At 44.4% G+C, this 26,445-nt stretch overlaps 1 protein-coding gene across 4 annotated transcripts in view; it reads left to right on the top strand.

Moving 5' to 3' along the window:
- The window catches only part of NIPBL (NIPBL cohesin loading factor), a 1,214,062-nt gene that overhangs the window by 1,004,867 nt on the left and 182,750 nt on the right, over window positions 1–26,445 (top strand). The window lies entirely within an intron of this gene.

Raw genomic sequence — 26,445 nt, 5'->3', positions numbered from 1 at the left:
CCATGTGGAGAGGGTTCTTTTGGATACCGGCAGACCTGGAGCATTCAGGTGAAGGAGACGAACAATTGTGAGGCTCTGGTTTCAGATTGTGTTCTCCGTTTATAGTATGCCAAGGCTCATTTACAGTTCAGCGTGTGCAGCTACCTCTCCCCTTCTTTTTTGTGTGGCTTCGGGAAGAAGGTTGGCAGGATGATGATTTGGTTTATGTGAAAAACAGAGACTACTTTGGGCAGGAAGAAAGGGTGGGTCCGCAAGGTCGCCTTGTGATGGAATTCCAGGTATGTTGAGTAGTGAGCTAGCGCCTGCAACTCACTTGACCCTTCTTGAGGAGGTCAGAACAACTAACAATAGCACCTTCCAGGAGAGATATCTCAGGTGAGTAGACTAGGGGTTCGAAGGGTGGAAGCGTGAGCTGTTCTAGAATGAGATTGAGATTTTATTTATTTATTTAATTCTTTTTTATGCCGGTATTAGTGGTTACATCATACCGGTTTACATCCAAACTGAGGTAGAAAATACATCAGACAGAGGAAGGGACTACAAGGAACATGAGAGAAGGGTAGCCGGAAACTGGCAAACAAGAAACCAGAACTGTAGAGAGAACCTGTTAAACAATGAAACAACTTAACAGATAGGTTCAAGTAACGTATTGATGCAGCAAGGGGTTAAGAAGCAGTGGAACTAATCTGGGTAAGCCAGTGTAAAAAACCGGGGATCTATTCTGGGTAAGCCTGTTTGAAAAGCCAGGTGTTTAATTTATTTTTGAATTTGATGGTGTAAGGGCAGTATTGAAATGACCAGATGCGTTCCTCATATCAGGGACTGACGGTTTGTGTATCGGTGGTTTGAGACATAAGACGCCTTTCATGAAACGGGAGACCAGGGGATGGTTGGATATCGGTAGACCTTGGTGGGGGTGATAAACTGCAATCGTACTGACATGAACCCTCACCGAAGCCATTGTCAGTCCCGCCTGAAAGAGGGAATGGAGGTACTCCAAAAGCCGTTCTTGGGGGCAAGAGAAGGAGCTATGCCCTTGGCATCACACCAAGTTGTGTATCTCAGCCATTTCTCTTGATAGTTGTGCCTGGTGGAGAACTTCCGGGATGATATCAGCACGTCCTGGACTCCTGAGGGTAGCCACAAGTGATTCAATACTGCCCTTACACTCCTCCTTACACCTCACAGTGAGGAGATTGAAACGGGTAAAGCAGGGTGCCCCTGTCCTGTGATGGTAGAGCTGCACTGTGGCCCAGCAGAATGGGCAGTTCAGTGGAGAGACGCATAAGATAGGCGTACCATAGTTGTCTGGGCCACGCTGGAGCGATCAGAATAAGGTCTGCAAAGTCCACCATACACTTCTGCGTGGTTCTCGAAAGGAGTGGTTTCAAGAGGTAAGCGTAGAGAAGTCATCCCGTCCATGATATGAGGACCACATCTGGTGTCAGATGTTTCTGACTGGAGTGCACTGTACAGAACGCCTGTATCTTCCTGTTGCCCTCCGTCACGAAGGGATCTACTTGAGGGAGGCCTCAGACTCGGAGCATGTATTCACTACGTCCTGGCGGAGTTCCCACTCATGCTGGTGGAAGATCCTGCTTAACTTGTCTGCTGTGGAATTCTCCACCTCCATAGATAGGTTGCCTGTGGGAACATGACCCTCCTTTGTTTATGTCGAACATCGCAACCTGATTGTCTGTGTGGACCATGACGACTCTTACAAACGTACTGCGTTGCCTATCGCTCGGAGCTTCAGAAGGTTTATATGTTGGACCTTCTTTCAGCGGGACCAGAGTCCCTGCATATGGAAGTGAAGCAAGTGGGCTCCCCAAACCGTGCTTGAGGCGTCCGTGGTGAAGATCAGCTGATACACCGGGGGGTGGGGGCGAAATGATGCCCCTACCGAGAGGGTTGCAGACATAGCCACCAGTAGTTTAGGTCTGATGATATGCTGGGGGTCATACGCACATGGCGGGACAATGGTTATGAGAACTGCATCCATTGCAGCCTTTGAATGTGCAAACGGTTCTGGGGTACTACATTGATGGCCGCTGCCATGTGCCCCAGTAAGGTCAAGAGCTGACGAACCGAAGTGTGAATAGAGTCTCTCATCTGTATGGCCAGGGTGCGCAGTGCATGGGCCCTGTCAGCTGGGAAGAATGCTCATCCCTGAGCTGTACTTATGCGGGCGTCGATGAGCTAGGGGTACTGCATTGGTTGAAGGCTGGACTTCTTGTAATTGATTATTAATCCCAGTCCTTCTAGGCACTGACTCATAGTCAGTAGGTTGCTTTGTAGAGTGTTTGGTTGAGATGCCACTAGCAACCAGTTGTCGAGGTATGGGAACAGTTGGATTATCCCAGGACAAGCAGGATGATAGTCCTCACATATGGGTGACATCATCGATGGAGCCCTGATACGGAAAACTTCTGTCAAAGTTTCTAGAAACTTTTGACTGGCCCACTGAGCATGCCCAGCATGCCATGATTTTCTCAGAACCAGGGGTCTCCCTTCAGTCTCTTTTTTTCCATGTTGCTGTAAGCCTCGCGTGATAGGAGCTCTGTGACATTTTCCTCACAGAAAATATAACTTTTTCAGTCACAAAATTATCTACTCCGGTCTCCCTTCGACATATTATTCGGTGAGTACTTTTTGAGTCACTTTTTCGGTCGATTCCTGTCACCTTTTAATCGGTATCCGCAGGCCATCGACAATTACCCGGCCTATTTTTTCACCATGGCCTCGGGTTTCAAAAAATGTCCAAACTGTAACCGAACTATGTCAATAACCAACCCGCACAACGTTTGCGTTTTATGCCTGGGATCAGGCCACGATGTCCGTGCTTGTACAACTTGCGCCCAGATGACACCGAAGGGCAGGCGTGCCCAATTGGATAAAATGGAGGAGCTGTTTAAAAAACTCACTCCATTGTCATCTTCGACATCGTCACCGAAGAAATTATCACCCTCTGTGGAAAAACATCGAGGTAAGAAAAAGGCTGATGACCTTCCGTCACCGACCCCATCCGGATCTTCCATAGCATCTTCATTGACATCTGCTAGAGAACATTGTGAAAAAAGATGCCATTGACATCGTTCTATCTCCGATCCATCGGAGGGAACCACATCTGCATTGGCACCAAAGGAAATCGAACCGATGCCGAAGCGTGTCCAGGTACTAGAGCCACCACGCCCCTCTGTACCTGAGATGCCGAGGTGCTGCCCACCGGGATCAGTGTTAGAGACTGTGCCACCACGCTCAGTCGTGGAAGAGCCAGTAGTGCCAGTCTTACCTTCTCCTGTGACAGTGGACCCAGTCCCGGTCTCCAGGGAAGAAGTGACTTCCATGGTCCAACAATTGATTGTCGAGGTGTTCCAAAGATTCCAGCCTCTTTCCATGCCAGCACCGGCACCAACGCCAGAACCGTCCATTTTTCAACCTTTACTGAATAGAATCGACGCATTAATCGGAGCTTTTCCTGCACCGACACGGATGACGCCGGCAGCTCCCCCGATGCAGCCATCAACACCGATGCCGAAACATCCACCGATGATTACCTCGATTCCAATTCCAGGCTCATCGGAGGACGATGGGAGGGGACTCTGATTCCTTCCCGGGGCCATCGGGCCTTCAACACCTCCGGGCACCATTACCTTCGATGCCAATCCCAGATCCATCGATGCCATCATGACCCGGTCCATCGGGTGACGCCAGCCATCGAAGCCTTTCGATTCCCCATGGAATGCCTTTACTGCCTCCTTTGATACCAAAGCAGATTCCAACTCAACCATTAAAGTCTGCTTCAAAAACAAAGCATCCTCTTCAAAAACACAAACTAGATCCTTCTAGGTCACCTTATCAACCTCACTATAGTCCTTGGGAGGATGTAGACACTGACACTGATACAGAAGATTTACAGTCAGAGCCTTCTCCACCATAAGAGAAAGGAAGTACCCTCCTGAGGACTTGTCCTTTGCAAATTTCATACGGGAAATGGCAGATACAATTCCTTTTGAATTGCTTACTGAGGAGGATACAAGACACAAGACTCTGGAAGTAATACAGTTTGTTGATGCACCAAAGGAGGTGATGGCAATACCCATTCATGAAGTGCTTCTGGAACTTCAGCATCGGTTATGGGAACATCCTTGCTCTGTACCGGCTGTAAACAGAAGAACAGACGCAACATACCTGGTACAACATACCACAGGTTTCCAAAAACCGCAATTACCACATCACTCAGTGGTCATTTAATCAGCTCAGAAAAAAGCCAGGAAACAGAAACCACACTCTTCTGCCCCACCAGGGAAAGAACAGAAGTTCTTAGATTAGGAAAAAACATTTTTCAGGGATCCATGAAGGTATCTAGGATTGCGGCATTCCAGCTTTATATGACGCAATATCAAAGAAACTTGTGGAAACAAGTTCAAGATATTGCCGATAAACTCCCTCAACAACAGCAGCTGGCACTAAATACTCTGATTGCCAAAGGCCTCGAATCTGGCAAATATGAACTACGAGCGGCTTACGACTCATTTGAGACATCCGCTCGTCTATCAGCAGCTGGAATCAACGCACGAAGGTGGGCTTGGCTCAAGGCCTCGGACCTCAGGTTAGACGTCCAAGAGAGACTGGCAGATCTCCTATGTATTGGAGACAATCTCTTCGGAGAAAAGATTCGAGACACTGTCTCCCAACTCAAAGATCATTATGAGACACTCCGTCAGCTCTCCAGATTACCATCTGATCAGCCTTCTTCCACATGAAAAGCTAACAGAAGAGATACCAGAAGGCCTTTCTATAAGCCTAGGAAGTACTATCCACCTGCTTCTTCAGTGCGTTCCTACTGTCCACCACAAAGGGTGGACGTACACACCAATCAAAGCAAACAAAAACCCAGCCACCTCCACAAACTGGTCCAGCAGCAGGTTTTTGAAATACATCAAGAGAACAGAAGCCTCTCCACCAATCCTATGCCCCACTTACCAGTAGGAGGTTGACTCCATCATTTCGAACACCAATGGAGTCTCATCACCAAAGATCAATGGGTGTTAGCTATACTGAATCGGGGATACCGTCTCAAATTCAAAACAATACCCCCCAGCATTCGCCACCCAACACATTTTGGACAAGAACTGTCATCACATCTCAACTTCAAGTAGAACTCTCAACTCTGCTGACCACCAGGGCTATCGAACCAGTTCCCTGGTCTCAACAAAGAAAACAGGCGGCCTCCAGCCTATATTAGACCTCCGCAATCTCAACAAATTTCTTCAAAAAGAAAAATTTCGGATGGTATCCTTGGGAACCATCCTTCCATTGCTTCAACAGCGAGATTGGCTCTGTTCTCTAGATCTTCAAGACGCTTATGCACACATACCCATTTCCAAACAACATCACAAGTACCTGCGATTTGTCGTGGGGAAACATCATTACCAGTATCGAGTCCTGCCATTCGGACTCGCCTTGTGCCTCAAGTATTCACAAAATGTATAGCAGTTGCTGCTGCACATCTAAGAAAAAACAGCATTCATGTTTTTCCCTACCTAGACGACTGGTTAATCAGAAGTCCATCCAGACAAGGAACTCTGTCTGCCTTAAAAAGCACAATAATATTGTACTACCTGGGATTTCTAATCAACTATCAAAAATCCCACATCGAGCCATCTCAGCTCCTCACTGTCATCGGAGCAGACCTTGACACCACAGTGGCAAAAGCTTTTCTTCCAAACGACTGTGCCAACAATCTAGCATGCTTGGTGAACTCAATAATCCACTGCCAGTTTGCATCAGGCCATCAACTTCTAGTACTACTAGGACACATGGCCTCTACAGTACATGTTACCTCTATAGCGAAGTTAGCCATAAGAAGAACTCAATGGACTTTGACATCTCAATGGTTCCAAGCTTTCCAACCACTCTCATACACAGTTCAAATCACCCACCAATTACACCTTTCACTCCATTGGTGGACGAATCAAGCTGCATTTAAAAGCAGGTCTCCCTTTCCAGCAGTCAATTCCACAAATCATCTTAACGACAGATGCCTCCAATTTGGGATGGGGAGCGCACACGTCAACAACCTTCAAATGCAAGGGACGTGGACTACGCTCGAAATGAAGTGTCAGATAAACTTCTTAGAACTTCAAGCGATGCATTATGCCCTTTATGCCTTCAAAGACTGCCTCTCAAACAAGACTGTGCTGATACAAACGGACAACACAGTAGCAATGTGGTACATAAACAAACAGGGAGGCATGGGCTCTTATCTGTCAAGAATCAGTGCAGATTTGGGCCTGGGCTCTCGAACACTCTATGCATCTCCGAGCAACTTATCTGGCAGGCATACAAAATGTCCTAGCAGACTATTTCAGTCGGCGTTTCCATCCCCACGAATGGTCTCTAGATCCAGGTGTAGCGAGCAAAATCTTTCAACGCTGGGGTCGCCCAAGGCTTCCACACGTAAATCTTACCACTCTAAGTGGACCAGATTTACCAAGTGGTGCACGCAAAACGGTTTTGACCCTTTTTGTTGCCCCACTCCTTCTTTATTGGATTACCTGTGCCACCTTTCGGATTCTGGTCTCCAGACATCTTCTGAAAGGGTACACCTAAGTGCCATAGCAGCGTACCACAAGGGAATAGGTGATGCACCAATAACAGCGCAACCCCTAGTGAGTCGATTTATGAGGAGCTTACTCCACCTTAAGCCTCCCGTTTGACCACCGGTTACTGAATGGGACCTAAATTTAGTGCTAGCGAGGCTCATGCGATCCCCGTTTGAGCCTCTGCACTCCTGTAATGAAAAATTTCTTACCTGGAAAGTATTTTTCCTCGTAGCCATTACATCTGCTAGGAGGGTCACATACTCACCCTACACAAGGTTCCTGCATGACAGAGTAGTCCTTCGCGCTCACCCCAAATTCCTACTAAAAGTGGTAACGGATTTTCACCTCAGTCAGTCCATAGTCTTGCCGACTTTCTTTCCAAGGCCACACTCTCACCAGGGCGAGAGAGTTTTGCACTTTGGATTGTAAACGTGCACTAGCTTTTTACCTGAACCGCACGGCAGTCCATAGAAAATCCACCCAACTCTTTGTTCCTTTTGATAAAAATAAACCAGGAGTTGCAGTGGGAAAACAAACTCTCTCCAACTGGCTAGCAGACTGTATCGAATTCTGCTATAAAAAAAGCAGGCATTCCTCTCCAGGGGCGAGTAAAAGCGCACTCAGTAAGTGCTATGTCCACATCAGTAGCACACTATCGTTCAGTGCCTATTGCTGATATATGTAAAGCTGCAACGGAGTTCTCTTCACACCTTTGCAGCCCATTACTGTCTAGACAAAGAAGGACAACATGATTCAGCCTTTGGACAGTCTGTCTTAAAGAATTTATTTCCAGTATAGTACCAACTCCTTCTACATCCGTCCTACTGTGATTTCAGGCTGCCTCATTTTTTCCAACAGTACACCAGTTGTTGTGCCGTTGCACAAGTTGTATGCTGTTGATCCAATACAAGAATGACTCAGCCTGTAGCTTGCTAATCACCCATATGAGAGGACTTTCATCCTGCTTGTCCTGGGATAAAGCAAAATTGCTTACCTACTAATAGGTGTTATCCCAGGACAGCAGGATGTAGTCCTCACAAAACCCACCTGCCACCCCGCGGAGTTGGGTCCGATACGTTTTATTTTTTATTTTTTTGCTCCCGCTTACTGCTACAAACGAGACTGAAGGGAGACCCCTGTGGCTGAGAATATCATGGCAGGCTGGGCATGCTCAGTGTGCCAGTCAAAAGTTTCTAGAAACTTTGACAGAAGTTTTCTGTATTAGGGCTCCATCGATTTCACCCATATGTGAGGAGTACATCCTGCTGTCCTGGGATAACACCTATCGCAAGGTAAGCAATTTTGCTTTCCCAGTTTCCTGAGGTGGACCACTGCTACCGCTAGACATTTGGTAAAGACTCTTGGAGCAGACGAGAGACCAAAGGGAAGAACTTTGTATTGGTAGTGTCAATTGCTGACCTGGAAGCACAGGTATGGCCAGGAGGAATGACGCATAGGAATATGTGAGTAAGCGTCCTGAGTAATGTCATCTTGAATTTATCCTTCTCGAGAAACCTGTTGAGGGCTCTGAGGTCTAAGACGGGGCGCAGCCCTCCTGATTTTGTGGGAATGAGGAAGCATTGGGAGTAGAATCCCTGATCCAGCTGCGACCTGGGAAATCCGACAAATTGAATTCTGCTGGAGCAGCACATAGAGCGCCTCTTGTAAGCAGCGAAGGTTCCCCAAGATGGACTGATGCTGGCTTACTCATTGGGGAAGAGTGGGTGTGGTCTTGAAGTATAGGGAGTAGCCTTCCCTGACAATGGAGAGGACCCAGCAGTCAAAGGTGATAGCTTCCCAAGAGGCCATCGACCACACTGCGGCTAAATTTTGTCGAGGCCATGGCGTCAGGTTTCCGTTGGTGCCCCAACTGCACTCAAATAATGTCCATCACTGACCCTCATATGATCTGCGTGATGTGTTTGGGGTCCGACCATGATGTCCTAACTTGCACCAAATGTGCCCAAATGACACCAAAAGGTTGCAAGGCTCAACTGGAGAAGATGGAACTTCTCTTTCGGTCTAAAACCCCGACTCCATCGATAGCTTCGACATCATTTGAACCAGTGCCGTCTACTTCACGCCAGCACCGTGAAATTGCTGCTACCCAACCAGCTTCGACGACTCCGCAGTTGTCGACTCCTTCTGTCTCCCCGCGGGAAAAGGACCAGGGAGAGCACCGTGAGAAATGTTGACACCACCATCGAAAAGCTGAGGCCACCGATACAGACATCGTCTGAGCCACTGACAAAGAAATCCCGTCCAGAAAACACCCCATCCTCTTCTGTGTCTGGGTCACTAAGGCGTTCCCCACCTGGACAGGTGCCAGGAGCCGCGATTCCACTTTCACCAGTGGACCCTCCGGCTACGCCAGTGCTGCCTCCAACTCCGGAACTGGGGCTCCACGCTCCAGATTTCCGCGAGGAATTGGATCGGATGATCCAAGAGGCCATTGGAAGAGCACTCCAGGGGTTCAAACTTCCATCGATGCTGGTTCCTGAGCCGGTCACCGACCCGATACCTATGGCTCTTGCACCGCTGCTGGCAAGAATGGACGCATTGATCGGTGCCCTTCCACTGGTGGATCCGAGGGAACTGGTGGCCCCGATTCCTTCCATACCGATACACTTATCGTCAGATGAAGAGGAAACACTGATCTCCATTCCGCCTTCCGGAGTGCTACCAACGACGCATCCATCGATGTTGCCGATTCCATCAGTGCTCCATCGATGCCTTCGGTGCCACCTCAGATTCCATCGGTGCGTAGGCCTGGACCTTCAGGATTAGCACCGTTTCTCCCAGTTGATGGTCCCCTTGGGACCTGGTGACAAGTCTTATGATCCCTGGACCGATGACACATCCCAGGACACTGATAATCTACCTTCACAGCCCTCTCCTCCTGATGAAAGAAGATGTTCTCCTCCAGAGGACTTATCTTTCATTAATTTTATAAAGGAGATGTATGAAACAATTCCATTTCAGCTTCAAACAGAAGTGGTCTCCAGGCACAAGATGCTGGAAGTACTCCAGTTCATTGATGCTCCTAAGGAAATCATGTCTATTGCAGTACATGAGATCCTTATTGATCTATTGAAAAGAAATTGGGAGCACCCAGATTCTGTGCCACCTGTGAATTGAAAGACAGATGCTACTTAGTACAGTCTGCTCCTGGTTTTCAACGATCTCAGCTAGATCATCACTCAGTGGTTGTGGAGTCAGCCCAGAAAAGAGCGAGACTGTCCAAACCTCACTCTTCTATAACTCCAGGAAAAGAACAAAAGTCCCTGGATGCATTGGGCAGACGTGTTTTTCATGGTTCAATGCTAATTTCTCGCATTGCTTCCTACCAATTGTACATGACACAGTACAATAGGGACCTGTTCAAAAAGATTCAAGATTTTTCTGAAACTCTACCGGAACAGTTTCAAGAACAGCTTCATACCCTTGCTCAAAAAGGTCTAGATGCTGGCAAACATGAGGTCCGTGCTGCATACCACATCTTCGACAGTGCCTCTAGAGTCTCTGCAGCAGTAATAAGTGCAAGAAGATGGGCGTGGCTCAAGTCTTCAGACCTCAGACCAGAAGTACAGGATAGGTTAGCTGACTTACCCTGTGTTTGTGATAATCCTTTCGGAGAAAAGATTCAAGAAACAGTGGCGCAGCTCAAGGACCACCATGAGACTCTCCGTCAACTCTCCTTAGTACCTTCTGATTACTCTTCTTCTCCCAAGAGATCTTTCAGAAGAGACTCCAAGAGAGGCCTGCGTATAAACCAAGGAGATATTACCCTCCAGCTTCCAGAGGTCGTCCCTCCAGGCCTTATCAAAAAGGTCAATCCAGACAACCTTGGACCCAAAAGACACAGCCAGCCCCTCAGCCTGGCCCAGCGTCCGGATTTTGACTCCTTTCTGGAGAGCAGTGCCCAGCCTCCTCTTCCTTCCGTACCAGTAGGCGGTCGACTGTGCCACTTCACCAGCATGTGGCACACGATCACGACAGATCAGTGGGTATTAGCTGTAATGACTTAAGGCTACCACCTCAACTTCCTCACCGTTCCACCAGATTCCCCACCTTGGCTGATGTGGGGAACATCCGACCATTCTCACCTTCTCGATCAGGAAGTTTCAATCCTCCTCGAGTCCCTGGCAATAGAACCAGTACCCTTCTTCCAGCAGGGCCAGGGATTCTATTCCCGGTATTTTCTAATCCCAAAAACGTCAGGTGGCATTCGCCCAATACTGGACCTTTGCGCCTTAAACAAATACCTACAGAGAGATAAGTTCAAAATGGTGACCTTGGGTTCTCTATTTCCCCTTCTGCAAAGGGAAGACTGGCTCTGCTCTCTAGATCTCCAGGATGCTTACACATACATCTCAATCACTCCGACACATTGCAGATTCCTGCGGTTCTTAGTAGGCCCAAAGCATTTCCAGTATCGAGTGTTGCCATTCGGCCTAGCATCTGCCCCACGAGTCTTCACCAAGTGTCTCGTCGTGGTAGCAGCCTATCTCAGAACTCAGTGTCCACGTCTACCCCTATCTCGACGATTGGTTGATCAGGGCTCCCACTCATCAAACTGCGCTGACGTCCCTACGTCTCACTTTGCATACCCTGATCTCCCTAGGGTTCCTCATAAACTATCTGAAATCCAGGCTAGTTCCATCTCAAACCCTATCGTTCATAGGGGCCGACTTGGACACTTTAAAAGCGAAAGCCTTCCTACCCATGGATCGGGCTCTCACTCTCACTTCTCTGGCCCATCAACTGCAGTTTCAACAACACTCAACTGCACATCACTTTCTGATCTTACTGGGTCATATGGCCTCCTCGGTGCATGTCACTCCGATGGCCCGCCTTGCCTTGAGAGTAATGCAGTGGACTCTAAAATCTCAGTGGATTCAGTCTTCTCAGCCAATGTCCACATCACCAACCAGCTCCGCTTATCGCTGGCTTTGGATAAACCAATCCAATCTTCTTCAAGGCCTTCCATTTCAGGTTCCAGAACCTCAAATAAACTTGACAACAGATGCCTCCAACCTCAGCTGGGGTGCACATGTTGCAAACCTGCAAACTCAGGGCATCTGGTCTCCAGAGAAAGCCAAACACCAGATAAATTTCCTAGAGCTTCGTGCAATCAGATATGCTCTCAGGGTCTTTCAGGATTACCTCACCAACAAGGTCATCCTGATTCAAACAGACAACCAGTTGGCCATGTGGTACATCAGCAAGCAAGGGGGAACGGGCTTCTACCTCCTGCATTAGGAAACTGCACAGATATGGGCGGAGGCCCTTTCCCATTCGATGTGCCTCAGGGCCACCTACTTGCCGGGAGTGAACAATGTGTTGGCAGACAAGCTGAGTCGAACTTTTCAACTCAATATTCCAACGCTGGGGTTACCCTCATATAGACCTCTTTGCGTAAATCCACAACCGCAAAGTAGGCAACTTCTGCTCTCTCACTCGCAGCTAACACTTGCAGCCAAGAGACGCTTTCTCCCTCTCGTGGACCAGCAGTCTCCTTTATGCATACCCTCCACTTCCACTCATTTCGAAGACTCCCGTGAAGTTGCGAAAGGACAAGGGATTGATGATTCTGATAGCCCCTCACTGGCCACGCCAGGCATGGTTTCCAGTACTTCAGGACCTATCAATTCGCCGACACATTGCTCTGGGGAAGGACCCGCTTCTGATCACTCAGAATGACGGGTGCCTACTTCACCCCATTCTCCAGGACCTAGCTCTGATTGCCTGGATGTTGAAAGGTTAATACTTCAACCTCTTAACCTTTCAGAGCCGGTTTCCTGTGTCCTGGTAGCTTCACGAAAGCCTTCCACATGAAAGTCTTATCGTTGTAAATGGAACAGGTTTATGGTATAGTCTACTTCCATGTCCATCGACCCCTTCACTTGTTCCACAGCGAAGTTTCTGGACTGTCTCTGGCACCTGTCAGAGTCAGGCCTGAAAACTTCCTCTATCAGGGTGCATGTCAGTGCGGTGACCGCCTTCCATAAAGGTATCGGGGATGTCTCCGTATCGATACAACCCCTAGTAACACGCTTTTTTAAAAAAAAAATTTTGTTTTATTCAAACAGCAATCTTTTATGATACAGACCACAAACAGAAAAAGCGTACAACCTCAGTGACCTCTACAAAGAGGCCCATAACTTCACACAATAGGTAATACAAGATAGTATCACAATAAAACTGCAATTACTAATAAATGAGATGAAAACATCAGGTAAGAGTATTGTGAGTCATATATCATCCTACATGAAATATTTGAACCAGCAAGTAATATCCTTAACTGTCGAATACAATTCCATCAGACCCCCCCTCTACCCCTGTATATGGAGGGATCTAGACTCAAATTCTCTGACAGGTATCCTTATCTTCACACATTGTGTTGACACCAAGTCAGTAACATGTTTTTTGAGGGGCTTGCTGCACCTAAAACCTCCATTGTGCCCTCCGGCCCCTTCTTGGGACCTTAACGTGGTTTTGGGTCGGCTCATGAAACCACCATTCGAGCCTCTTCAATCCTGTGATCTCGGCTATCTCACCTGGAAGGTGATTTTTCTCCTGGCGATCACATCTGCTCGCAGAGTTAGTGAATTGCAGGCCTTAGTTACCTATCCGCCTTACACTAAACTTCTGCATGACAGGGTAGTACTCCGCACTCACCCTAAGTTTTTGCCTAAGGTAGTATTGGAGTTTCATATTAATCAATCCATTATACTACCCACTTTCTTTCCCAGGCCCCATTCAAATCCAGGAGAACAGGCTCTGCATACTCTCGACTGTAAGTGTGCTCTAGCTTTCTACCTAGACCGTACAGCCGCCCACAAAAGTCCACTCAATTGTTTGTCTTTCTTGATACCATCAAATTGGGTAAACCTGTGGGGAAGCAGACCCTCTCTCCTGGTTAGCGGGACTATATTTCCTTTTGCTATCAGCTGGCAGGCATTCCACTCCAAGACCGTGTCAAGGCACACACTATCAGGGCCATGGCGACCTCAGTAGCGCACCTCCGTTTGGTGCCACTTACTGACATTTGTAAGGCTGCTACCTGGAGTTCTCTCCATACCTTAGCAGCCCATTATTGCTTAGACAAGGCTGGCAGTCAAGATTCCATCTTCGGCCAGTCTGTCCTACGCAACTTATTTGCCATTTAATGTACCAACAGCCTTCCACCGACCCATCAGGGTTCAGGATGCCCTTTTAACCAAATTTTTACCCCAGTTGTTGAGCCTGTTGCACGTCGTTGGGTACATTTGGTGCATTGCTCAGGCATCCTCAGCTCGGTACTCACCCATATGTGAGGACTACCATCCTGCTTGTCCTGTGAGAAAGCAGAGTTGCTTACCTGTAACAGGTGTTCTCACAGGACAGAAGGATGGTAGTCCTCACGAAACCCGCCCACCACCCCCGTGGTGTTGGGTTCGTTACGTTTCTTATTTTTCGCATGTATTTTTACTATAATTCGAGACTGAAGGGGGGGACTTCTGCTGAATGCACGGTTGGTGCTATGCTGGGCATGCCCAGTAGGTGCCAAAGTTCTAGAAACTTTGACAAAAGTTTTCAGTGATTGGGCTCCATCCTGATGATGTCACCCATATGTGAGGACTAACATCCTGCTGTCTGTTCTGTGAGAACACCTGTTACAGGTAAGCAACTCTGCTTTACCTCTGAAGCTACACTTGTATCCACTTGAACATTATGGTCATCAATAAAGTTGTTAAACTGTTTAAAAATGCATTTCTTAATAATTTTACTTAAAGTTGGCAAATTGGACTGTAACTAGCCAATTCATTGGGAGCAGCATTTTTCTTTAAAATTGGTTGAATAATGGCTGATTTCAATAAGTTTGTAAATATACCCTCACAAAATGAGGCATTGATCATGTTAGCAATAGGATAAGCAAATATCGCCTTAAGGCGGCGAATCGCCCAAGATGAACATGGATCGAGCAAATAGATTCAAAGAGGCTATAACTTCAGAAAGATTTTGGTGAGTAATCAGTTGGGAAATGGACCGGACTTGCCCACCCCTGGTCTAGATAAATAAAACAATAAATGGCCTTTGAAACAAAGTGGCAGTGTTTTCCTTTTAGACGTTCTGAAAAACAAACCAAATGAAATGAAGTGAGAACATGGTTGAACATCATAAACTTAACTCTGTTCCTCTGAAGTGGATATAAGAACAACTGCCTATATGCCAATTTTATTTGATATTAAAACTGCAATTGATTCTGATTCTGTCATCTTTGAAGATGTTAAGGATTGGTCTCTTAAATATTCAGTATTTGAGATCTAAGACAGCCTTATTGTATTATTCTGAAGCATAAATTAGACGTTTTATGTTTAAATAAGACTTAGTGGATGGAGAAGATGTGTGTTTGCTCCTGGCATATCCATTGGAATATACCTCTAGAAGTGTATCCAGACAGATTTATAAAGGGGGAGGAATTGTATTTATTTTTAGTAGTACACTGGAGGGGTGAGAATTTAAAATAAATAGTTATGGTTTAGCAGATGCGATATTATTCATATTTGGTAATGTCTCTACTTTTAATCTATTGTCCTCCATCTATTGACCTGTAATATATCCAAAGTAAGAAACCTGTGAGGGAGTCGGTTGGACTGATAGATGACAGAGGGGTTAAAGGGGCTCTTAGGGAAGATAAGACCATTGCAAAAAGACTAAATGAATCTTTGCTTCTGTGTTTACTAATGAGGATGTTGGGAAGATACCGGTTCCGGAGATGGTTTTCAAGGGTGATGAGTCAGATGAGCTGAACCAAATCTCTGTGAACCTGGAAGATGTAGTAGGCCAGATTGACAAACTAAAGAGTAGCAAATCACCTGGACCGGATGATATGCATCCCAGGGTTCTGAAGGAACTCAAAAATGAAATTTCAAATCTATTAGTTAAAATTTGTAACCTATCATTAAAATCATCCATTGTACCCAAAGACTGGAGGGTGGCCAATATAACCCCAATATTTAAAAAGGGCTCCAGGGGTGATCTGGGAAACTATAGACCAGTGAGCCTGACTTCAGTGCCGGGAAAAATCGTGTAAACTATTCTAAAGATCAAAATCACAGAGCATATAGAAAGACATGGTGTAATGGAACACAATCAGCATGGATTTACCCAAGGGAAGTCTTGCCTCACAAATCTGTTTCATTTTTTCAAAGGGGTTAATAAACGTGGATAAAGGTGAACCAGTAAATGTAGTATATTTGGATTTTCAGAAGGCGTTTGACAAAGTCCCCCATGAGAGGCTTCTAAGAAAACTAAAAAGTCATGGGATAGGAGGCAATGTGCTTTTTTGGATTACAAACTGAACATAAATTGCCATGCTAGGTCAGACCAAGGGTCCATCAAGCCCAGCATCTTGTTTCCAACAGAGGCAAAACTCTAGGCCACAAGAACCTGGTAAGTACCCAAACACCTAGAAGATGCCATTAATAACAGAGGCCATTCCCTAAGTCAACTTGATTAATAGCAGTTAATGGACTTCTCCAAGAACTTATCCAAACCTTTTTTAAACCCAGCTACACTAACTGCACTAACCACATACTCTGGCAACAAATTCCAAAGCTTAATTGTGCATTTAGTGAAAAAGAATTTTCTCCGATTAGTCTTAAATGTGCTACTTGTTAACTTCATGGAGTGCCCCCTAGTCCTTCTATTATCCGAAAGTGTATTTATTTCTTTTCACTTAATTTTGGAATACACAAATATAAGAACATAAGAACATGCCATACTGAGTCAGACCAAGGGTCCATCAAGCCCAGCATCCTGTTTCCAACAGTGGCCAATCCAGGCCGTAAGAACCTAGCAAGTACCCAAAAACTAAGACTATTCCATGTTACTGTTGCTAGTAATAGCAATGGCTGTCAACTTAATTAATAGTAGGTAATGGACTTCTCCAAGAACTTATCCAATCCCCTTTTAAACACAGCTATACTAACTGCACTAACCACATCCTCTGGCAACAAATTCCAGAGTTTAATTGTGCATTGAGTGAAAAAGAACTTTCTCCGATTAGTTTTAAATGTGCCATATGCTAACTTCATGGAGTGCCCCCTAGTCTTTCTATTATCTGAAAGAGTAAATAACCGATTCACATCTTCCCGTTCTAGACCTCTCATGATTTTAAACACCTCTATCATATCCCCCCTCAGCCGTCTCTTCTCCAAGCTGAAAAGTCCTAACCTCTTTAGTCTTTCGTCATAGGGGAGCTGTTCCATTCCCCTTATCATTTTGGTCGCCCTTCTCTGTACCTTCTCCATCGCAATTATATCTTTTTTGAGATGCGGCCTCACCATGGAGCAATACAGAGGCATTATGACATTTTCCATTTTATTCACCATTCCCTTTCTAATAATTCCCAACATTATGTTTGCTTTTTTGACTGCCGCAGCACACTGAACCGACGATTTCAATGTGTTATCCACTATGACGCCTAGATCTCTTTCTTGGGTGGTAGCACCTAATATGGACCCTAACATTGTGTATCTATAGCATGGGTTATTTTTCCCTATATATATCACCTTGCACTTATCCACGTTAAATTTCATCTGCCATTTCGATGCCCAATTTTCCAGTCTCACAAGGTCTTCCTGCAATTTATCACAATCTGTTTGTGATTTAACTCTCTGAACAATTTTGTATCATCTGCAAATTTGATTACCTCACTCGTCGTATTTCTTTCCAGATCATTTATAAATATATTGAAAAGTAAGGGTCCCAATTCAGATCCCTGAGGCACTCCACTGCCCATTCCCTTCCACTGAGAAAATTGTCCATTTAATCCTACTCTCTGTTTCCTGTCTTTTAGCCAGTTTGCAATCCATGAAACGACATCGCCACCTATCCCATGACTTTTTACTTTTCCTAGAAGCCTCTCATGAGGAACTTTGTCAAACACCTTCTGAAAATCCAAGTACACTACATCTACCGGTTCACCTTTTTCCACATGTTTATTGACTCCTTCAAAAAAGTGAAGCAGATTTGTGAGACATGACTTGCCTTGGGTAAAGCCATGCGGACTTTGTTCCATTAAAGCATGTCTTTCTATATGTTCTGTGATTTTGATGTTTAGAACACTTTCCACTATTTTTCCTGGCACTGAAGTCAGGCTAACCGGTCTGTAGTTTCCTGGATCGCCCCTGGAGCCCTTTTTAAATATGTGGGTTACATTAGCTATCCTCCAGTCTTCAGGTACAATGGATGATTTTAATGAATATTTGTTAAACTAATGTAAACTGATGTGATATGTTCTCATGAAACATCGATATATAAAAATAAAATAAATAACCGATTTACATCTACTCGCTCAAGACAGGAAACAGAGTAGGATTAAATAGTCAATTTTCTCAGTAGAAAAGGGTAAATAGTGGAGTGCCTTAGGGATCTGAACTTGGACCAGTGCTTTTCATTATAGTTTTAAATGATTTGGAAAAGAATATAACAAGTGAGGTAATCAAATTTTCAGATGATACAAAATTATTTAGAGTAGTTAAATCACAAGCGGATTGTGATAAATTGCAGGAGGACCTTCCGAGACTGGAAGATTGGGCATCCAAAGGGCAGATGAAATTTAATGTGGACAAGTGCAAGGTGTTGCATATAGGGAACAATAACCCATACTGTAGTTACACAATGTTAGATTCCATATTAGGAATTATCACCCAAGAAAAAGATCTAGGCATCATAGTGGATAATACATTGAAATTGTCTGCTCAGTGTGCTACAGCAGTCATAAAAGCAAGCAAAGTTAGGAATTATTAGGACGGGAATGGTGAATAAAACGGAAAATGTCATAATGCCTCTGTATCACTCCATGGTGAAGGCCGCATCTTGAATACTGTGTACAATTCTGGTCACTGCATCTCAAAAAAGATATAGTTGTACTGGAGAAGGTAAAGAGAAGGGTGACCAAAATGATAAAGGTGATGGAACAGCTCCCCTATGAGGAAAGGCTAGAGAGGTTATGGCTGTTCAGCTTGGACAAGAGACGGCTGAGGTGGGTATGATAGAGGACTTTAAAATCATGAGAGGTCTAGAATGGGCAGATGTGAGTCGGTTGTTTCCTGTTTTGGACCCAGTATGGCAATTTCTTCTGTTCTTAAGTTCTTATGACCTCCATGAGGTCTTTTATTTGGTTTCTAAAAGATCGATACATCACTTTAAATCTGGTTATCCTAAGGGATCTTAATGTTCATGCTGGTAATCCATCTAGATCAGCTGATAAAGAACTTCACTCAGGATGAGATATACTGGTTTTGATCAACATGTACACTCCATAATACTTGATGCAGGTCACACTCTTGTCCTTGTTTTTAGTATGGGAAGGAACATTTTTATAAATGATTCCCCGGAGACGGCATCTTACCTTTGGACTGACCATTGTTTGATAACGTTTCATACAAAATGTATTGATATCCCTCATCCCTCATCCCAAGCAGTCTTTCACTTATAGGAATGTGGATGATATTAATTTGGAACTGCAGGGTTGTAATTTTCTTGATCATTTTTGTGATCTACCTTTAATGACTCAAGTTGACCCCCTGAATAAAACTTTTTGAAATACTTTAGATATAATAGCTCTTATGCCAATGCATGTGGCCTTAACTATGCAAGTATCATTTTTCCTGTTTTTTGTTGTTGTAATAAACACTGATAAATTAATGAGTAAAATAAAAACTGAAAACAAAGGTCCCTACCTATTACATATCACCCATAGTTGCACTTTGGGCTGTGTTTGCTTAAGAAGCAGGTGCATCAAACCAAAAATGGCATAAAAATAAATCCTTGGAGAATTCTTTAATGTATAAGGCAAATACACATACATACAAATTAGCTGTACTAAAAGCAAAAAAAGATTTTTTTTAAATTTAGTTAGATAAAGCTGACCATAGCCCTTGACAGTTGTGCACTTATTTTAATGTATTTATTGAACTTTTAATAAATATACAAAGTACATCAACTTTGCATAAAGAAACAAAATGGACATCAGTATATTCACAAAAGCTAATTAAAAAATCATCTCAAAAGATAATAAAACCATGATAATGATGGCAGATAATGACCAAATGGTATCTCATCTGCCCAGCAATTTGATTATGTTAGTAATAGTCGCTTCATGCAGGTTATTCCTATGCTTGCTGTTAAGGGTAGTAATTGTCATTCCGTGCAGGTTACCACCAAGTATTCTGTTAAGGATAATAACTGCCTTTCCATGCAGGTTACCCCCATTTGTTCTGTTAAGTGTAATAACTTCCACTCTGTGCACATTACCCGATGTGTTCGATTAAGGGTAATACCTGCCACTCCATGCAGGTTGCCCCCATGCAGACATGTTACACCATCGTTTTTTATTCATTAACTGTTCTTGTCTTCACCTCTTCTGGGAAGGCATTCTGGGCATCTACCACCCTCTCAGTGAAGAAATATTTCCTGCTATTGGTTCTGAGTCGTCCCCCCCTGGAGTTTCATATTGTGACCCTAGTTCTACTGTCCTTTCCAATGGAAAAGGTTTCCAAGTTTGTGCATCGTTAATAATTTGAGTATCTGAATGTCTGTATCATATCTCCCCTACACTTCCTCTCCTCCAGGATATACATATCCAGACCCTTCAGCCTCTCATCGTAGGTCTTCTGAAACAGACCCCACATCATTTTAGTCACCTTCCTCTGGACTGTTTCCATCCTATCTCTATCTTTTTTGAGATATGTTCTCTAGAACTGAACATAATACGCCTGCTGAGGCCTCACCAAGAACCTGTACAAAGGCATTATATCTTCCCTTTTCCTGCTGGTTATACCTGTATGTAGCCCAGCATCTTTCTGGCTTTAACTACTGCCTTGTCATATTGCTTAACTGCCTTCAGATCACCAGACACAAGGTGTCTCTCCTGGTCTGTGCATGATAGTCTTTCTCCCCCCATTACATACTGCATTCCACATACATGGCTCTGCACTTCTTGGCATTTAATCGCAGTTATTTTTCAAAAAAACAAGAGAACAATACTGTTCTGCTCACCAGTTTATCAATCTATACACATTATCGTATTGATTAAATAATTTTATTTCAAAGATTCTGCATACACAATGTTTTCACTTATTTAAATACACCCTTCACACCTCATTCACACAACATCCCACTAAAAATGTACACTAGTATTTTTTATATATATAAAAACCCTACTTCTATTTCATACCCACAAAAGTGCAAATATCCACCCCAACATGTAAAAATCCCATCGGTCCAACCTTCTTTTTATAAATAAATACTGCCTTCTTATTCACATTTGAATCTTTTTATCCTTTTTTTTTCACAAAATTGGATCCTCAATGATTCAAAATTCAGGATTCAGTTCCCAAAGATGGCTCAGTTCATAAAGATTGTTATTTCAACAGCCCTTATTCCCAATGATTGAAGATGCAAAATTGTTGTTTCAAAAGCCCAGCCCTTATTTCAAAAGGCCAACTCAATTGCCAGTGGTGGAAGATGCAAAATTATTGTTTCAATGGTGGAAGATGTTGCCAATGGTGGAAGATGCAAAATTATTGTTTCAAAACAATTTTACATCTTCCACCATTGGCAATCGAGTTGGCCTTTTGAAATAAGGGCTGGGCTTTTGAAACAACAATTTTGCATCTTCCATCATAAAGAACATAAGAACATAAGAAAATGCCTTACTGGGTCAGAACAAGGGTCCATCAAGCCCAGCATCCTGTTTCCAACAGTGGCCAATCCAGGCCATAAGAACCTGGCAAGTACCCAAAAACTAAGACTATTCCATGTTACCATTGCTAATGTCAGTGGCTATTCTCTATGTCAGTGGTTCTCAACCTTTCTAATGCCGTGACCCCGAAATACAGTTCCTCATGTTGCGGTGACCCCTTGCCCCGCCCTCGCAGGGCGAGGGCGGGGTGAGGGTGGGGCTTTGGTCATATGGGGGCGGGGTTATGGATGGGGTTGGATTTTAGTGCATACTTATTTATTATGACATTTATAAACAGAACCACCATTCCTCATAAAACAATAAAATTAAGAAACATAAAGCATCAGTTATAATAGTAAAACCATACTAATAAAAGAATATTTTAAAATTACTGATAAATAGAATTTCTATTAATTAAAATCATATACATTTTTATAATTTCCCACACACCAATAATATTTCAAAACAGCACATATATCAAATAACACACAATAATTAAAACTAATAAGGATTTTAAAAAGCCCCTGCTGTCCATACATGGGAGCTCTTGATTTCCAGTCACCCTGATATTGTCGAGGATTAGGAGGTTATCCTCTCTCTCTCACACATACACTCACATGTCCATTCTCTCTCACACATACACTGTCACATACTTACACATTCATGCTCTTATACCCACCATAACCTCTCACTCTCACAGACACTGATACACTCTCAGGGTGTAAGACACTCTCCCCCCCCACTCACACACACACACTCTTACTCCCCTGGATTTTCTCATACACACTCATGCTCTCACTCTTACTGGCTCCCTCACAACCTCAGAGCCTCTCAGATAAAACTCTATGCAGCAGAAATAATGCTGAATGTTGAGAATTGTGTTATGCAGACTAATCTGGAAAATGCACTAATTTCTACATGAGTCATAATGAATCAGTCCTCAGCTGCAGGCATCAATTGATTATCCTGGCTCCCTTTATGTTTGCCAAATACAGTTCATGTGTAACAGCAATCCTAATTCTCCACCAGATCAAGCTGATTTCACATCCCACTTCATACTTTGTCACCTTCAGCTGAGTCAAACAATTAATCTAATTACTGCCACTGCTGCCACGTGGCTATTGGGGAGACACTGATTGCTGCTATTGGCACTGAAGCCCATTCTGCTGCCTCCTCTGTGCAGGCCCCGTGGGTTTCCACTTCCTCCATGTTGATCTCGTACATTGTGAGATCCGCCATAGAGAAAGTGCTACTCTTGCACATTCCCAAAGATTACATGTGCCAATCAGTAAAAAGTATTTTTTTTTACATCTGCTTCCCTTTCTAATTTTTTGCCATTTCCTTTTATATTGCCTTTTTTTCTATTTCTTTTCTCTCCACCTGTCTTCTTCCCTCAAACACACAGTCAGGTTCTCATTCTCACATGCATTTCTCTCTCACACACACATACACAGGCTCTCACTGGCACAGGCTATCTGAGTCTCACACACAGGCTCTCTCACACCCCCACATGCTGCCTTGCTCAAGCACAGGCTCTCACTCTTACATGCTGTCTCTTTCACACACACAGAGGCTCTCACATGCTGTCTCTGCAAACACACACATTCTCTCAACTCATCTCATACTCGCACACACCTCTCTCTCACCTCTGGGCCTCTTCTTTACGGGTTGCCACAGGATGGGCTCTGCAGTGGCCCTAGTCTTCCCGGCCCCGCTGCTCCTCTTCTGCATGCGGCTGAAGCGCCTCTTCTACCCACGCGGCTGACGCGCCTCCTCCTTCCTCCCCATGCGGCTCCGGCAACATTTGTCTTCCGGGGCAGGGCAGGCAGGAAGGCAGTAGGAGGAGCACCTGCAGTGGCTGATACACCTCCTTCCTGCCTGCGCGGCTCCAGCAACATACGTCACTGCGACGCGCTACCTTTTTGGGCCATGTCTCTTCTCTTTTGGGGTTGGAGGAGGCAGGTCGCCAGCTTCGCCCCGCCTCCCCGCAGCAGCCGTGGCGCCATGGACCGGCAAAAAACCCCAACGGCCCGGTACTGGTCCGCGGACCGGTGGTTGGGGACCTGCTTTAGGCGCAGGGCCGGTGCAAGGGTATTAGACGCCCTAGGCGAAACGTCAGCTATGCCGCCCCCCCCCCCCCCACCTCCACACACAATTAACTTACATTGTGCATTAATGAAAATAACGAAGTCTGTATTTATAACAGAACACTTATTTGACATTTTTATGCCATGTAAACCATTGAGATGATTTGTCTTATCGACGGTATAGAAACTCTTTTATAAATAAATAAATAAAAATATATAAAATAAACATAAACCAAAGCTATACTTGTTGCTCAAACAAAAAAAGCAGACACATCACATAATATTAAATAATTAAAATGGCAGTCAATCAAGAAAAATGAACTTAAAAAGCCATCTTTACTTACCCCCTCCAGCAGCTCTCTTACTCTTCTTCCATGCAGGCTGTAGTACACACCAGAAGCAGCAGTAGTGGCTAAGCTCTATACCAGGGGTCAGGAACCTTTTTGGCTGAGAGAGCCATAAACGCCACATATTTTAAAATGTAATTCCATGAGAGCCATACAATATGTTTAAAACTAAATACAAGTAAATGTGTGCATTTTATGTAAGATCACACTTTTAAAGTACAATAAGTCTCTGAAAATATTACACCAGTATAGCAGTAATGAAGAGCTTTCATCGCAGGCAGGAGGAGGGAAGGCAAAGAGGGCAAAGAGAAGTTTGTCCTCCCGAGCCTCTTCCTTTTATTGTACATTCATACAAAGGCAGATGATGTGTCATTACATGATTGGCTACTTTCCCATAGCAACAGAAGAGTCATTACACCATTGGCTTTGGCTCAGGGGGTGTGCACGGATCATATCATTGGCTGCTGAAATCTATACCTCCTGACTTTGTCCTGCCTCTGACTAGGGAAAACCCAGCCCTTCTTTCAGGCTAACAGGATTAATTATAGGCCAGAGAAATACATGAAGTCAGGTATCCTCTCCTAGGCAGAGAGGCTTAAGCACAAGTGATGCTTTTATTCAGGCAAATGTCAGGGAGAAGGGAAGTTAGTGTTTAACCCTGAAATGGCTTGCTGGCAAGCGCATATTTCCCACATCTCACCCTTTTTGTTTTTGTTTAGGGCAGCACAGTAAAGCTTTAGACCCTAACTGAAATCTGTTATGTCTTGGTATGGGCTGGAAATAGGGGAAGAGGGATTATGGAGAGAAGAAAGCTATAATTCGACGTGGTGTGCCAGCTGTCGATGAGCTTCTGAATCTCCATATCACCCAGAGCTGGTGCAGGTGGTGTGCCAACTCTGCAGGGCTCCGGATTCCCTATTAGGCATCTTACAAGACATCTTTGTATCCGGGCTGAGAGCAAGGTTTCAATATGGATATGAGGTTGGGTATGCACTGAATACAGCATCACAGGCAAACAATTAAGATAATTACAGTAATTATAATAGAAATCACCCCTTTTGAGACCAGAAATATCAGGGAGTCAGGACCATAGCCAGTCCCATGGAGAAGTAGGTATTCTGTCTGAAAATGGTGCATCAGCAACCATGGTTTCTATCTGCTCTGTGGTATGTGTGAGGTTTGCTTTATAAACTGATATGTACACACAGCAATGAGATCCAATTAATGCACAAACACCACCCTTTAAGGCTAAAATGTTGTCTAAGGTTAAAGCTAAAATAGTGTCTAAGGTATAGCTGTTCTGTAATGCTACTTCTCTAATCTGAGAAACTTCTGTTGTGAGTAGTTTTAATGCATGAACTGTCTGATTAAATATGGCAGTCGTCCAGTTAGCTAGGATGTGTAAGTCTCTGTAATTTATAGCTGTCCCCATTGGAGGAAACAGGCTTCTAGCTATCTGAGTTTCTGTATACTTTTCTATGGGATTATTTATCGCCTCCCTTTTGTTACGGAGCCTTGCTTTGGGTAAATTTTTGACTGCATAGTATGAGGGGAGGATGTAGCCTAAAGTGCATCTGTCTCTCCATCTTGGGGAAATGTCTACGCCCACATAACATCCATATGTTTCCTAACAGATTAGTGGACATGTCATTGGTTATCATTTGGGCTATATAACTACAAAGGTAAATCCTTCATCCCCTCTATACTTTCTGTACCTGCTTGGGTCTCCCACTGCACATCCTGAAATCTGCCAATTGCATACATATATGTGGTATAACTATGCAAGTGTTCAGTGATTAATACAAATTTTCGGTTACAATATGGATATTTTCCACCTGAATTCCCTTTCCCATCCCCTGTATCATAGTCCCAACAAAGAGCGGCAGTCTCTTGAATACGGCTACCAATGTGTAGTATGGTATTATTAACTGGAGAGTTAATGAAAACCTCTCTGTAAAGGATAATTAGTCCATACTGTAAGGTTAAATGGTACAGCATGCATCAGTCGTTCTCCGCAGGCTTGGGTTGGCATGTGTGTGCAGATCCAACAGTCTGTTCGATTCAACAGGTGTGAAAAGTTCTGATTCGAGGATGTACATGTTGTCCTGTCAGAGTCCTTGTTCTGAAATCGCCATAGCTGGAGAAATAAGGCAAAGGAGGAGGATGCAGAACACAATTGTTAATGAGTTGGCATTCAGGCAAGAAAAAGCGGCTAATAAGTTCTCTGGAGTTTTCTCAAGGCCTTGCTGTTCTAAGAGTTGTGCAGATTGGTTGGATAGGGCCTTGATCTGTCCCCAGGTCATGTGGTGCTGCTTTTTGCAAGGAGTCCGGACTCTGTCCTTCTGAGGGCTGTGGAGGCTCAGGGAGAAGTTTGGGATCGGGTCCTGTAGACCTGGACACCTTTCCATCTTTCCACGGCTTGATACCTGTGGAAGCAAGCAGAGAAACATATCCTCGTTCCCCATTTTAAGGGAACGGGACCGTACCAGACATTAAATATTCTATACAAAACTGATGGCTGTGGGTGACTAACCCTAGTCCCATAATGATTACTCATGGCTGTGGTCTTAAATTTATTTTAAGTGATTTAAAACAATACTTTGTTCAGCCAATCCTGTTTAGGGGAAAATCCAGGGGCAATCCCCCTTTTTTCTTTTTGTTTGGTC

This window comes from Rhinatrema bivittatum, chromosome 1 (genome assembly GCF_901001135.1).
Source record: "Rhinatrema bivittatum chromosome 1, aRhiBiv1.1, whole genome shotgun sequence".
Classification (NCBI taxonomy): domain Eukaryota; kingdom Metazoa; phylum Chordata; class Amphibia; order Gymnophiona; family Rhinatrematidae; genus Rhinatrema; species Rhinatrema bivittatum.
The sequence above is the reverse complement of the archived record's forward strand: the minus strand, read 5'-3'. Positions and strand labels throughout refer to the sequence as shown.